The 14,685-nt window shown below is 49.6% G+C and overlaps 1 long non-coding RNA gene across 10 annotated transcripts in view; it reads right to left on the bottom strand.

The window, feature by feature from the left end:
• Window positions 1–319: 319 nt before the first annotated feature.
• LOC135968747 (uncharacterized) overlaps window positions 320–14,685 on the bottom strand; it is a 164,093-nt gene continuing 149,727 nt past the window's right edge. Inside the window, exons 1-4 of one of the 10 annotated variants that reach the window (XR_012429513.1) lie at window positions 12,469–14,102; window positions 10,076–10,115; window positions 7,153–7,326; window positions 320–3,829 (exon numbers count right to left, since the gene is read on the bottom strand). This is a non-coding gene — a long non-coding RNA (uncharacterized lncRNA). Of the gene's footprint in view, window positions 5,745–7,152; window positions 7,327–10,075; window positions 10,116–12,468; window positions 14,103–14,685 lie in introns of those variants that run through there. The other 9 variants (XR_012429509.1, XR_012429514.1, XR_012429510.1 and 6 more) reach the window with 9 other exon arrangements.

Raw genomic sequence — 14,685 nt, 5'->3', positions numbered from 1 at the left:
CAAATCATATGACGGTACCGCGTGCGTGATGCCAGCTCAGTTAGCTTGGAATGGGGAACCTGAGGCTGCCAGGGAGCATCCCTCCTGCCTCCAGTCCTCCGGGGGTTTCTCTCTCTCTCCCTCCTTTCCTCTGTCCCTCCCTATCCCCCAATCCTCCTCACCACTCCTGTTCCCCTCCCTACCCTCCTCACTTACTCTACAACAGAGGTCCAGACTTTGACAAATCCCAGCTGGGCCTATTTATCGCTTGGCTGGGAAAGCAGAGGGAAAGGGGCCCAGTTACTACAAAAATAGAGAATTGAAATAGAATGTGAGCTACTTTTGCGTGTTGTTTTTTACTTTAATCTGAATATAAAAGGCAAGTGTCAAACAAAATCGGTGCTAACTGCGCCACTCAGCTCCGAGTCTGCTTTGTCGGGGCTCCGTGGGTTCCCACTCCCTGGCCTTCTCCATGAGCGTCTGGACACGCCGTGGCTGTGAAAGGAGCATTCAGTTATGGTCCTTTGAATGTTCCAGAGTCATGTTTAATAAAAATCTTCACGTTTACCCACAGCCAAGTCTTGATTTAATAACAGGTACTGCAGGTCTCTGGGTGGGGCTGAGCCTCTGTTTTAGAAGCAGCAGCACCATCTGAGGGGCAGGTCCGTATGGGCTGGCAGGCGGCCTGGTCCTTGGAGCACAGGGTGGACCTGACTCAGTCCTGGCAGTGGGGGGCCTTGCAGTTCTAGGATGTAGTGATGCAACCTGTGGCATAAATAAAAAGCCTCATGTGCCCCCATGAGAAGCTGGGGCTTCCCCTCAGTACTGTGGTGTGCTGTGTTTGTGATCGTGCAGATGTAAAAGGGTGAGGGAGATGTCTAAAAACTAGGCTCCCAAAGACAGCCCTTCATGTCTGGTGCTTTCATGTGTATATGCACACGTGTTTGACGCGTGTACACCTTCACACGTTCACCTCTTTCATGCGTGTACACCTGTTCCTGTGTTCATACACCTGTTTCGCGCATGCGCCTGTTTCGCCTGTGTATGTGCCTGCGCGTTCACCCTGTATTGCGTCATACGTTGTATTTTACATATTGGGTATTTTCAGTTTGTATCGTGAGCTTGTAACGACGTCGTGAAGAAAAGAGGGGGCCCTGGCAGCCTTTGGCTCTGAGAAACGTGATGTCACGGGAACAGATGAGACAGCCCGGGTGAGGCCGGCAGAGGCCATCGTGGCCTTGGGAGTCCGTGCACATCCACTGTCTGTCGCTGTGTGACAAGTGACCCCAAAACCTAGGGGCTTAAGGCAACATACACGTACGACTGTACAGCTTTTTCAGGTTGGAAATTCAGGGCGGCCCTGCTGAGCGGCTCTGGCCCAGTCCCCCGGGTCACTGTGAAGATGCTGTCCAGGGCTGCAGCCATCTGTAGGCTCAGCTGGGCTGGAAGTTCTGCTCCAGGATGCTGTGCTGACGTGTCTGCGGGCAGAGGCCTGGTTGTCCATACCTGGCCACTCCCCGGGGCTGCCAAGTGCATTCCTGCCCAGGGCCGCTCCTTTCCCCAGAGACGTAGCAGTGCTGGTCTTTATGCCCAGCATCAAGGTGGCCGGGTCAGGAGCAAAGACTTGTTTCCCCTACTCGGCGGCTACTCCTGCAGGGCTGGGAGACAGTGGAGGTCGCGCAGGAAGGTGTTCGCTGAAGACCGTGCTCTGTGACTTGACGGGTGTTCCTCCCAGGAGAGTGAAATGGAGACTGGACGCCGGAAGCAGCATCCTGCGTGACCCCATGTGTAGTAGGGTCACAGCAGAGCTAAGTCCTTCCTTTACAGATACTTTTCAGAGTCTACCCGCCTTTAGATTCTCCGATTAACGTGTCTGAGGAGGGTCCCAGGAGTCTGCCACCTGCCAGGCCAAGGAGGTTCCCTGCATGTGGCTGTCCCCTGACACCTTGAGAAACGTGACTCGAGAGAATCACCGAAGTTTCCTAAATGAGTCACCTGCTTTCTCTTCTCTTTGCTTTCATGCCCCCCCAGGGTAGGTCAGTCCTGTCAGCCGCAGCGATACCTGCATGCTGGGGTTCCAAGGAGATTGGGGGTGTGTCGGGTCCCCCAGGGAGATTCGGTGACTGAGGATGCTGTCATAGCAGCCAACACGTCCTTATTGTTTTCACTTTTAATGAAGTTCAGTTACTAGGTTTTCTGAGGCACAATGATGTCCTTGTGAAAAATTGGTGATCAGGGAAGCAAGCAAGTGTGGGAAAATGATCCTGCCCTTAAATCTAAAAAACGATGAAACAGCAAAGAGCCCTGAAGAGCCCATGAACCTCCTCATGGGGCGGTGAGGAGACACCTCAGTAATGGCTTAAAAACAAAGTGATAATACTGAAGAAAAGGTAAACAAAATTTTGGGTCTCCTATGGGTAAAGAGATTGTGGTTTACATTTTGGAGGTATGCGTTTATATACTTATTTATTTTTCTTTGTTGGATTTAGAATTAGTTGAAATAATTGTGTTTTTTAAATTAAAAAAATTGGGGTATACGAAGTCTAATCCCTTTGTGACATTTCTGTACTGTGAGACTCCACATACAAAAGTGAAGCCCAGACTGTCTGTCTCTAATGAACCAGAGAGAGGTGGTCATCTCCTGCAGGCCGGTCTGGTCTCCAGGCATCTGGCCATCCTCCCAGTCTTGGGCACACCTGCATCACTGGTGCTTCCTGCCAGACTGTGACTCTGCCCAGGTTTCAGGAGCACCCGGAACTGTTTTCCTAGGGGCTCCTGCTTTGTCCTGGCTCCTGGAAGCACAGGCTTTTGACGAAGGACTCTCCCCACTGCCAGGTAAATTGGTGATTGCCCCATAGTCTGTATTTATCACATGGGGCACAGAGAGTCTGGGCGTGCTGTCCTGGCCCTGGAGCCAGCTCTAGGACTGCCCGGCGGCATTGCCTCCGCCCCTCATCTGGGAACAGGGCGGTGGGGAGGAGAAGGGAAGCAGGGTCTTGACCCTTCTGCGTCTCGAGAACACGGGGAACACATCGTCTCATTGCCTCACACCATTCACAGCCCAAGCTTGTGTGAAGTATTATTTTATAACCTCCCCTGACAATGATGTATTTTATATAAGCAGCACATAAAGTGGTAATTTAATACCCTATCGAGCAGGATTAAACAATAAGGAGCAGATATCACTGTAGAAAAGTTACTTTATCCGGGAAACATTTATCTACTGCAGGTGGATGTGAATCATGGCTTCCTCCTCGGTGGCTCCTGATGAGCCTGTGAAATTCTGTCCTGTTCACCACTGTTAGTTATAAGCTACACCTTTCCTTCTATGACGTTAGTTACAAGCTCTACCTTTCCTTCTATGATGTTTATTTCTTGCCTGTTCAGCACTGTTAGTTACAAGCTATACCTTTTCTTCTGTGATGTATATTTCTTGAAGGCATGGACTAAATCCTAATTCCACAGTATTCGATGCACATACTCAAGAGATACTTGTTTGAATGAATGGATTAATAGAAAATAGAAGTGGTGACTTCACTTTATTTCATTATGTCAAACTTTGTCTACACGGAAAATTATATGGTCCTTTGGAAAAACAGGGCCTCTGTGCAGGGTTGTTAGAGATTGTGAGAATGCCGCAAATGGCTCTGTGGCTCTAGGCTCACAAAGGGCTTGAGGGACTTGGTGGCGCACCTGTGTTGAAAACTGAGTTCTGCAAATCCATTCGAGTGACCTGCCAGCACACACAATCCTACTTCCCAGTTGATTTCTGCACAGAGGCTTCTCCTGAATGCCCCAGGTGAACGTGGGTTCAGCCAGCACTGCTGGGCTTCCACAGCAAGCCAGGGTGCTGCAGGGACGAGAGAGAAGAGGGGCAGGACCAGGATCTTCCTGGGCCCCAGTGCCCGTGTGGGGACGCTGCCTGGCCTGGCTTTTCTGGGGGAGGTCAGGGAAATGATGGCATGGAGGGACTGTTGGTATGAGTCGCTTGCTCAAACATAGATCCCAGGTCTGTGTGGGAGGCAAATAGAAATTTATGTGGGTATCATCAGTAACATAGCAAACATGGGCTTCTTCACTAGGGTGGCTGACCCTCTTGCTCATCTGCTGAGCAAAGGCCCGGCCCGGCCCGGCCTGGCCTGGCCTTCTACGCCTCCACAGTGAGCTTTTCTCAAGCTCTGTCCACTCCATGGAGATAGCCGGAGCCAGGGCAGATATGGGGTGTTTTCCACTTTTTATTTATTTTTTCTTTTTTGAGATGGAGTCTTGCTCTGTCGCCCAGGCTGGAGTGCAGTGGTGTGATCTCGGCTCAGTGCAAGCTCCACCTCCCAGGTTCACGCCATTCTCCTGCCTCAGTCTCTCGAGTAGCTGGGGCCACAGGTGTCCGCCAACACACCAGGCTAATTTTTTGCGTTTTTAGTAGAGTCAGGGCTTCACCGTGTTAGCCAGGATGGTCTCAATCTCCTGACCTCGTGATCCACCAGCCTCGGCCTCCCAAAGTGCTGGGATTACAGGCGTGAGCCACTGCACCCGGCCAGGTATTTGTCAGTTTTTGAAAGCTACATTTAAAGAATGAAATAGACCGAACAGAATTACTTCCTTTTGAATATTTAATACTCAGTCTACCAGAACACTTAAATATAGCTAATGTATTCAAATAATAAGAAAGAACTTTCCCTCTGTTCCAAAGAAAAAGTATAAACAACCTTTTACTTGTCAGGGATTTCACTATGTTTCTAAAAAGCCAGCAAGCACTTTTCCTGAAATAGACCCATCTCTTCCTCTGCATAGACGCTATGAACATTTTAGCTACATTTCTGCTGTATCTTAATGTGATAGATTGTAGAAAATTCCTTGCTACTGGAACTTCACGATGCTTTCCTTTGAAACATCAAATAGAAAGTATGGATAGTAAATCTCAGACTAGTTGCAATTATCAGTCTTGGTAGAGCTGCCACCCACAGCCTCTGTCAATTACAACAGAGTGTGTCTCCCCAGCAACCCGGATTAGATTGCGGACCAAGCCAGGCTCACCCAGGATTCAGTGCAACGTCTTTCAAAGCGGTAGTCACTGCCCCTGGAGGAGACTTGAGAAGTCCTCCCTTTGATGCCTGTGCAGGGCTGTTCTCAGATCACAGCAGCTGCAGCTGCAGCTGCAGCTGCAGCAGCATCTCAGAGGATGCCAGCAGGGGTGTCCTGGGTATTGACATCACGGTAGGGGCCTGCAGTGTCTGAATGAAATGGGCCGTGAAAGTGAGCACCCTAGAGGAGTCCACAGCCACGTTTCAAAGGTGCAGTGGCCCGAGGTGAACCCCAGAGCACTGAGGAGCCTGGAGTTGACCTGTCACGACTTCATTGAGAGAGCTGACGGAATTCCGTACCTGTGCGGGCAAAATATGGCTGTTTGCGCTTGGCCCCTTCTCAGTCCAGGGCCAGGGAGGTTGTCTGCACAGCTAGTGGGAGCTTAACTCTGTGCACACTCGGGGTTGGGTCCCACTCCTTTCTGTGATCCCAGGGAAGATAGACATGCCGAGCTCTCCTGGAAGAGGGCCCTGACGAGTGGAAGCTGAGCTTCAAGATGGTCGGCCTTGTGGTGTGCGTGGCGGGTTCGGAGTCGGTGTGTGCTGAGTGGGGGCCCGGCTGCTGCTGTCGCTATTGGGCTCAGCAGACGCTGCGGGGGACGTGGCTCCCGTTGTACTTGGTGGTTTTCTCCTCACAGGAGTGGGTTTCCCTGCTGTGAAGGTGTCGGGGCTGTGACAGGCAGCCTGGCAGGAGGAAGACGCTCGTGGGGTTGTGCCCCGAAGCCCCCTTCCTCTTGAGGAGCATGAAGGGGGTTTGGGACCCTGCTTCCGGCTGCGCTCTCTTGCTAGGTTCTTGGCCTCGGGGGCCAGGAGAAGCTGAGTACAGGCCTGAAACCTGGACCCCTTCCACAGCCTCCGTGGCGTTTGTGGTGGTATGCGGGACGAGGCCCTTGGAACTCCAAGCCCTACGCTGGCATGCCCGCCCACTGGGGCATCTTGGGCACCTGCTGTGTGCTTGGCTCCGTGGTGGGGTGGGCGGTAGCAAGGGCTGTGGGGTAGAGTGGACACGGTACGCGGATGATGAGAAGCGTCAGGGAGGCAGTGAGAGCACAGCTGAGACCTGCAAGGAGGGGACTGGCTGTGGGTGTTGGGGCTCAGGGAGCTGCCTCTACCCAGAGCCACAGTGGCCAGTGAGGGCAGAGCAGGGGACCGAGGCCCAGGGAAGCCGTGTGTATGGTTCGCATCAGGTGTGCGGGTCTGCCGGGCTGTGCGGCCCTTCTCAGTCCTGGCTGGGCCTGGGGTCCCAGAGGGAACGGAGGGTCTTTGCATCTCCCTCCTCTTGCTTCCCTGCTGCTTCCTGGTCAAGGGATGCTTCTTTATTGCAACTCTGGCAGTTATTCTGCATATTAAGAGGAGTTTCACAAAATTGTAGGGGGGGAGGCGGACTAGGGATTCATTTTTTTTTTCTCCCCCTGATTTTACACGGAGCCTTCTACTACCCCTTAGTGTGGAGGCAGAGTGCAGATGCTCTACAGTTACCTATCCAGGAAGAGAAGAGCTGATGGGAAGTCACAGATCTGATCATTGCAATAGCACTGACATTTTTAAGTGGGAGAATGCTGATGTCTATAATAATCAGAGTAAAACTTCAGTAGCTTCAACATAAAGATTCTGAGATGATCTTAGAGCCATTTCGTCCCTAGATCCTTCTGCAGTGTGGAGTGTGACATCTCTACCAGCCTCTGGTCAGTGGCCGCCTGTGGGTAACTGAATGCTTGAAGTGTAAATGAGAACTTCTAATTTTATTTAATTTTAGTCAAATTTAAATAGCTATATGGCCCGGGCACCGTGGCTCATTCGTGTATTCCCAGCAGTTTGGGAGGTCGAGGCGGGTGGATCATGTGAGGTCAGGTGTTCAAGACCAGCCTGGCCAACAAGGTGAAATCCCATCTGTACTTAAAAATACAAATAAAATAGTCTGGCGCGGTGACAGGCGCCTGTAATTCCAGCTACTCGGGAGGCCGAGGCAGAAGAATCACTTGAACTCGAGAGGCAGAGGTTGCAGCAAGCCGAGATCGAGCCACTGCACTCCAGCCTGGGTGACAGAGGGAGACTCTGTCTTAAGAAAAAAAAAGATTTTAAAAAACCCTACATGCCCCTAGTTGCCTCTGTAGGAGACGGCATGGTTCCAGAAGGTAGACTTTGTGTTGAGGACTCTGCAGCGTCAGGCTGGAGACAGTCTCCCTTCCTAGCAGCGTGGGCCCCTGGGCTGTTCTTCTACCAGAAGGGATGGTGGCGTCTCTGGGAGGTATCTGTAGACTCAGATCTGTGTGGATTAGTGGCTTGTGTTACTCACAGATACTTAATTTTATGGGTAAATGAATATCTGGACTGGCTGCAACTTCAGGGCGAGATTCGGGAGTAGGGAGTGAAAAGTGACGACGGAACCCTGGGCTTGTCCTGCTGCCCCCAGGACCCGGTCGGGGTGCCTTCTCGTCTGAAGTCCCAGCACGTGGTCAGGGTACCCCTTGCCTCTGAAGCCCCCAGGAAGTGATCGGGGCACCAATCCCCTCTGAAGCCCCAGCACCTGGTCGGGGCACCCCTCCCTTCTGAATCCCCCAGTACCTGGTCGGGGCGCCCCTCCCTTCTTAAGCCCCCAGACCCTCCTGGCCTGCGGTGCTGCTTCTCCAAATGCTGTCCTTGGCTGTTTTCCAGGAGTCACCTGCACCAGAGCAGGCTGCGTGTGTCATTTCTTGTCGGATCTGGGGTGTCAGTGAAGCTCATTTATCTTGTCTTCCTCCTCATGTGCCGTATCTCACCTGTTGTCTGTCTGAGTTTGTGTGAGTGCGTGTTGTGCGTTCTCAGGCTGTACTCGGTGCTTAGGTGACAAGAACGTCTTAGAGCAACGGACTGTCTGCTCCAAAGGACGCTGGGCATGAATCGAGACACAGTTTACTTGTGGGGTTTAAATTTCCTGGGTGTTGGAGGCAATTAAGGGGAAACAAGGTCTAAAAAAGCCCCTGCAGATGAGGAAGGCAATAATGAAAAAAATTACTCTATACACACTTAGCAGTTGATTTAATTTGTAGGTGAATTTTGCATTTCGGGAACTACTAAAGGTACTGTTTGTAGGGATTCCTTGATGAGCTTCTTGTTTTCTGTCTAGAAAGTAAAGTGGATCGGTTTTGCCTTTAATGCTGACTGACTAGAATCTACTTCCTTTTCCCCCCATTCACGTTAGGGTGGGGATTGGACTGGAAGAGCTGTAGGATCTCTTTATTTCTGATCTTAAATGAATTTTTTCTTCAATGCCCTGTTCTTTGGTTTGGGAAATGTGCTCAATTTGTACCGTGCTTTAAATGTACACAAGGGTCGAAATTGCTACTTTTCTTTAAAGTTAGATATAACATCTTAAGTAAAATGTCATCTATAAATCAGGCACAGTCTGGGGCCTGGAGACCCCTCTTGTCGCTTCCTTCCAGCTGTGTCTTCTTCCCTGGCCACATTGCCCTGGCCACATCTCCTCCCCACACCACGCCGTGTCATCCGCCCACCACCTCACCTCTGGTCACAACACCTCCCTCCCGGCCACATCACCTGTGGCCTCACTGCCTGCCTCCCTCCTTCCTGGTGGCCTCCGTGGCTCCCACTGTCTGCCCTCCCGAGGGTCTGTTCAAGGCTCCTTCCCCGTTTTCCACTCCTGAGTGGGTCTCGGGGCCTAGATGTTTCACAGGATGCAAGTTTCTTCCCTTCCAGCCGTGGGTCTCTGAGCGACAACTCCAGAGAGGGCACTAAGCTCTCCTTACCTACCTGGGGGGCCCTGAGCCCTGACCACCGACCACCAGGGCTTTTCTGCAGTGTGTGGGGCAGACTCATGCATGAATTGGACTAAAAAGATGCTTCCAGGAATCCTTGTTTTAAGTGCACTGGAGCAGAGATGGGGAGAGGGGACCACCTGGTTTGCTCAGAATTTGGTCCTGATCACAGCCAATGAGGCAACATAAGCACCTCCTAAATGAAGCGTTCCACAGACTGATTTTACACATGACAGAAAGGCTTCACACAATGAGTGAGTTTGAGCTGCATTTGAAGGAAGAACAGGTCCCTGTAGGTGGAAATGAAAGGTAAGCGTGACCCAAGCCATCAGCAGCAGCGGGGGTGGGGTGGTGCAGACTCCCCATGGATGGTGGGCATGGCTGAAATGCAGGAGAGGGCAGGGGTGCGAAGGAACAGCAGGGCGGCAGTAAAATTCCCCTGCAGAGAGGGGACGTGACTGAGATATTATCACATGTATACAACTGAGAGATGATTTGAGGAGGATTTCTGGGAGCCTGTGGGAAGAGCACGTGGTCATCATCAGTTCTCGGGATCTCTTTTTATGAAGTGAAAATAGTCTTGCCTCTGCCTATCTTGTGAGCTGTTGTGACGATCAAATCGGATAATCTTCAGCGAGCCTTGTAAATGCTAAAGGTTATGACAGACTGTTCCAGCCCCCTTGTCTCTACCCTCCTTTCCTCCTGGGTAACGTGAACCCTGCTGGGTACCTCACTATCTGCCTGGTTTCCTCCTCCATAACGTGAGCCTTGAGTACTTGCTGGGTACCTCGCTGTGCACCTTCCTTAGTAACGTGAGCCCTGAGTATTTGCTGGGTACCTCGCTACCTGCCGTACAGCTGGCTGTAGAATTGTCAAACGCACTTGGCTGGCACATAAGCAGAAGTGCTCGCTGGGCCTTGGGAGGGCTTTGTGACATGTGGGTGCCTTCTGTTCCCTGTTAGGCTGGAGCTGCAGGAGCCCCCCTAGACCAGATAGAGGACCAAGGCTGTGGCCTCGGGGTGGGGGCTGGGGGAGCTCCCTGGGTTTATTGTGTGGGTGAGAGCAAACTTCAGTCCCGCTGTGGCATTGGGATTCAGGGTTCCTTCTGGAATGTTCTGAGTGAGAAACAGGAAGTGCGCACAGGTGCGTCTTCTGCGGATTTTATGGTTATCTCTTGGGAGAGCACTGGTGCCTCTGAACTATGAACCTGCAGAACCACTTGTTCCACTAACGGCCGCCTTTATATAAAGAATGACTTACAAAAGATGCCACTTCAGATGGAGGTATTTGCAGGTGTGGCCTGAAAAATGAACAAAATGACTTTCATCTCAAGGAAAGTACCTTACATTTTTCCCAATGATAGACATTTGAGCTTTCCAGCGAATATTAAAACATAAAAATCTTGTGTCCACCACTTTCTCATGTGATCAATGGTGATACTGATGTGGGTTTTTTTTTTTTTTTTTTTTTTTTTTTTTTTTTTGGACATATAATGAAATGTGGAAGCCGCTCATAACTCTGAACCAGTATTTTCTAACCAATGTGTGATTACAAAATCGTGTGCTGGTAAAAGCCATTCAAGTGCAAGACGGACCAGTCGACTTAGAAGGAATTGGGGCAGAAAGGCCCGTCGACCAGAGCACAGACTCTGTGTTGCAGACAGCCTGTACGGAAGTGCCACTTGTTACATTTGGCAGCAGAGAATACCTAAAATGATCTGAAAACACAATGAAAATACTGCTTCCTAATTGTATATCAGTATGGGGTCGGACTTTCTTCATAAACTTCAGCCATGGCTCTGCAGCCCACTGAACGCAGATGCAGGCATGAGAATCCTGCTGTCTGAGGTACAGAGATGTTAGGTGTTTTCACAGTAGCACAAACTGTTGCCACGCTGCTGCTTATTTTGGAAAATGGTTTCTTCTTTAAGACTGTGTTAAGATGTAATGACTTTATCCTTGTAAAAGAAACTAAATTATGTTCTTTTTTTTTTTTTTTTTTTTTGAGACGGAGTCTTGCTCTGCCACGCAGGCCGGAGTGCGGTGGTGTGACCTCAGCTCACTTCAACCTCTGCCTCCTGAGTTCAAGCGATTCTCCTGCCTCAGCCTCCCTAGTAGCTGGTACTACAGGTGTTCAGCACCATGCCAGGCTAATTTTTGTATTTTAGTAGAGACGGTGTTTCACCATGTTGGCCAGGCTGGTCTCGAACTCCTGACCTCAAGTGATCCACCTGTCTCTGCCTCCCAAAGTGCTGGGATTACAGGCATGAGCAGCCACCACTCCCGGTCTGATGAGAAAACTTTTTTGTGCTCTTTAATAAAGTGCAAAGGGTTCCTGAGACCAAAAAGTTTGAAAACCACTGGCTTAAACCGACAAAATTGTCCTTGATTCTTCAGTGTATCTTCTAATCTGTTGATGGAGAGAGGACAGCAAGGGTTGCTTTACTTTTTTCCTTTCACAACTCAATGGTGCTGGGACAACTGGGGTATCCACATAGAAAAGGATGGACTGGACCCTTCCTCACCCTACATGCAAAGCTCAACATGGTTCCAATGTAAGGAGCTGACTGAGACCCATTCTGTCAGTCTGCTGGGTACCATAACGGACACCACAGACCGTGCGACTTAGACAATAGCATCTTATTTCCTTTTTTCTGGAGACTGGAAGCCTGGGATCAAGGTGAGGGCAGGGTTGGATTCTCTGGGGCCTCACCCCATGCTGTGTAGACAGCTTCTTCTCTGTGTCCTCACAGGTTTCTCTTACGTGTATGCAGCACTGAGGACTGTGTCTAAATTCTCTTAAAAGAACACCAGTCATACTGGATCAGGGCCTACTTTTAAGATCTTAGGGGACCTAAATTGCCAAGTTAAAGGCCCTGTATGTAAATACAGTGACATTTTGGGTTTCTGGGGTTGTGACTTTAACATGGAATCTTGGGGGAGGGGGACAGTTCAGCTCATAACACCTTTAGGGGAGAATCCCGGAGAAACTGTTAGGTTGGATTAGGCAATGTTTCCTTGGCTGAGACGTCTAGAGCTATAACAAGCAACTGAAGGGAAAAAGACGGTATCAAAATTAAAAATGTTCAATTCAGAGGATACTATTAAAGTAAAAAGACAACCCACAGAACAGGATACATTATCACGATAAGGACCTGATATCAAGAATATATTCAAAAACTCTTAATAAAAATCCAATTTAAAAATGGACAAAGGATTTGAATAGACATTCTCCAAAGAAAGACATACAAATGCCTTAAAAAGCACATGAGATGTTTAGCAGAATTCGTCATCTTAGATATGGAAATCAAAACCACCGTGAAATAACACTTCACAACCACCGTGATGGGTGGGTAAAACCCCAGTATTGGACAGTGACATGTTGGTGAATTGGGGAAAACTGAAATCTTGATATATTGCTAGTGGGAGGGGAAGTAAAATGGTGCAGTTGATTTGGAAAAGTCTGACAGTTCCTCAGAAAAGCATGAAATCACCGTACGACCCAGCAATTTCACTCCTAGCCATATGCTCAAGAAAACTGAAAACATTTTTCCAAAAAGTATGTCATGCCTGAATCTTCACAGCAGCATTATTCATAGTAGTAGAAACAGTCCAGGTGTCTGTCAACCGGTCACTCACTGAGATTCCACTCACCTTAGACGTGAAAGATGTCAGCACCGAAGGTCACACCAAAGGTCATGCACTGTACGATTCTCCTCACAACAGGTGTCCAGAATGGGCAAATCCAGAGAAAAGGAAGTTGGCTGGTGATTGCCAGGGGCTGGTAGAAGGAAGGAGCCAGGTGCTGACTCTTAATGGGTTCAAGGTTTCTTTGGCCTGTGGTGAAAAAGTCCCGGAATTACATACTAGTGGTTGATGTGCAGCTTTTAGAATATGCTAAAAAGACTGAATTGTATTCTTTAATATTGGGGCTTTTGTGCTTTGTAAATTGCTTTTCAATTTAAAAAGGAATTCAAGAAGTTATTTGGTGTTGATATGATAGTATCCAAAACAAGTTACTATGTAACTCACGTCCCCAGAGTTAAACTTCATTTTCTGAGGATCTTGAAGTGTTTGAGGCTAGGAGACACAACGATCCTATACTGTATGTTACACCCCATCTTACTGATTTCTATCTCACATAACCATATTCAGGAAAAACCGACATGTAAATGTGAGCTGAATGCTATGCAGAGGCACATTCCTCTTACCCAGATGATCTTTAGTGGTACAGTAAGAGATGAGATCATAGCAACGTTAGTTTAGTTAGTTTTAATTTCCATGGCAACAGGAATTTGGCACATGGGATGAGTTAGATCTCCCTGCACAGCTCCTAACGGGGTTGCCCATTTCTGTGTGGTGTCTGTGTATATTCTCGCTGTGGAAATAAGTGATAGCACCTGCACAAACACTTGTCCGGAAGCGCACACGAAGCTGGTGAAGGCAGAGGACAGGCGAGAGGGAAGCATGGCTCAGCCCTGGCAAAGAAGACCGTTATTCCAAACGCAAAATATTCAGGAACACAATCCTTGGGAAGACTGGTGATGTCTTTAGACCTCACCACTATCGGGTTGTATCTGTGCAGCCAGTTACCAGAGCCGCAGAACGGCGTGTGTTGGTATTGGTGTCATCACTCAACGATTCTGACTTTTCCTGGTGCTGAGGATGACTGCATATGGCAGAAGCAAAGTGCTAATCTAGCACAGGTCATCATATCCAAGTTCTTTTCTATGAAGGCGGGCAGGGTTAGGAACCACCCCACCCCACCCCACCCCACTCCCCAATCCTATAAGAACTGGGATCTGATGATCTGTGCTGTCGAGAGAGGCAGGGTTAGAACACCTCATTCCTCAATCCCATTGTTGAAAATAATAGTTGGATTGGGAGGGTTTTTACTCCTAAGGTTGAAGCCGTGCATTTCTGGAGCCTGGGCTGTCAGTCATGGTGGCTGGGGAATGCTGGGGCTGCGGTTGTCTGGCTGCCGGTAGCCCTGCTGGTGGGTCCTCCCTCTTTGACACCGTTCATTTCTGAAGCTTGCTTTCCCCGGTGTTGGAAGTAGCAGCACTGGAGGAATGGCCGCCTTCCTACAGTGAAGCTCTGGCAGGAGAGGAGAAGATACGGAGCGTCTGTTCAAGGACGTGACGTTCTGGGCACTGCACCATGCGTTCTGCTTCTCAGCTGTGCCTCCTGGTTGATGTTACCATCACCTGGCATTTCCCAGGAGGTAACTCGCGAATGCCACACTGATGGAACAGTGCGGCTCGAGTCCAGGGCCGCTAGAGCACATCAACAAGGTCAGGCTGGACGCATGTGCTTGCTGACAGGAAAATGACAGGAAATGACATGTCAGTTCAGGAAAATGACAGGAAATGTCATGTCAGTTCAGGAAAATGACAGGAAATGTCATGTCAGTTCAGGAAAATGACAGGAAATGTGTTTGCTGACAGAAAAATGACAGGAAGACGACAGGAAAGAGGCCCATGAGGAGAGGAACCAGTAGATTCAAGGCAGTTAACCGAAGGAGCGAGCCATCACAGGCTGGGAGGACACCCCAGCCACAGTGGATGTCAGCGGTGGTGGCTGGACTCGGGGTCCGTGAATGTTGCATGATCGAACGTGTTTGGTACATTCTCAGCTCCTGCCCAGGTGCCTCCCAAGCATCAGGTGTTGTGGCTCCCCACACCCTTCCCATCTGTGTGTAGCATGACCACCACCTTCCTACCGTGTGTTTGTCCTATCACGGCTGCTGTGCCTAACGGACGCTTTGCTTTCCAGCTACTTTCCTATAACCAAAGCCCTTGAACGACTTTGCGTTTCAGAGACGACAGGGTATTAGTTTTTCATGATTGCTCTGAGGATTGCCGAAAGCAA

This window comes from Macaca fascicularis, chromosome 20, assembly GCF_037993035.2.
Source record: "Macaca fascicularis isolate 582-1 chromosome 20, T2T-MFA8v1.1".
In the NCBI taxonomy this organism is placed as follows: Eukaryota; Metazoa; Chordata; class Mammalia; order Primates; family Cercopithecidae; genus Macaca; species Macaca fascicularis.
The sequence above is the reverse complement of the archived record's forward strand: the minus strand, read 5'-3'. Positions and strand labels throughout refer to the sequence as shown.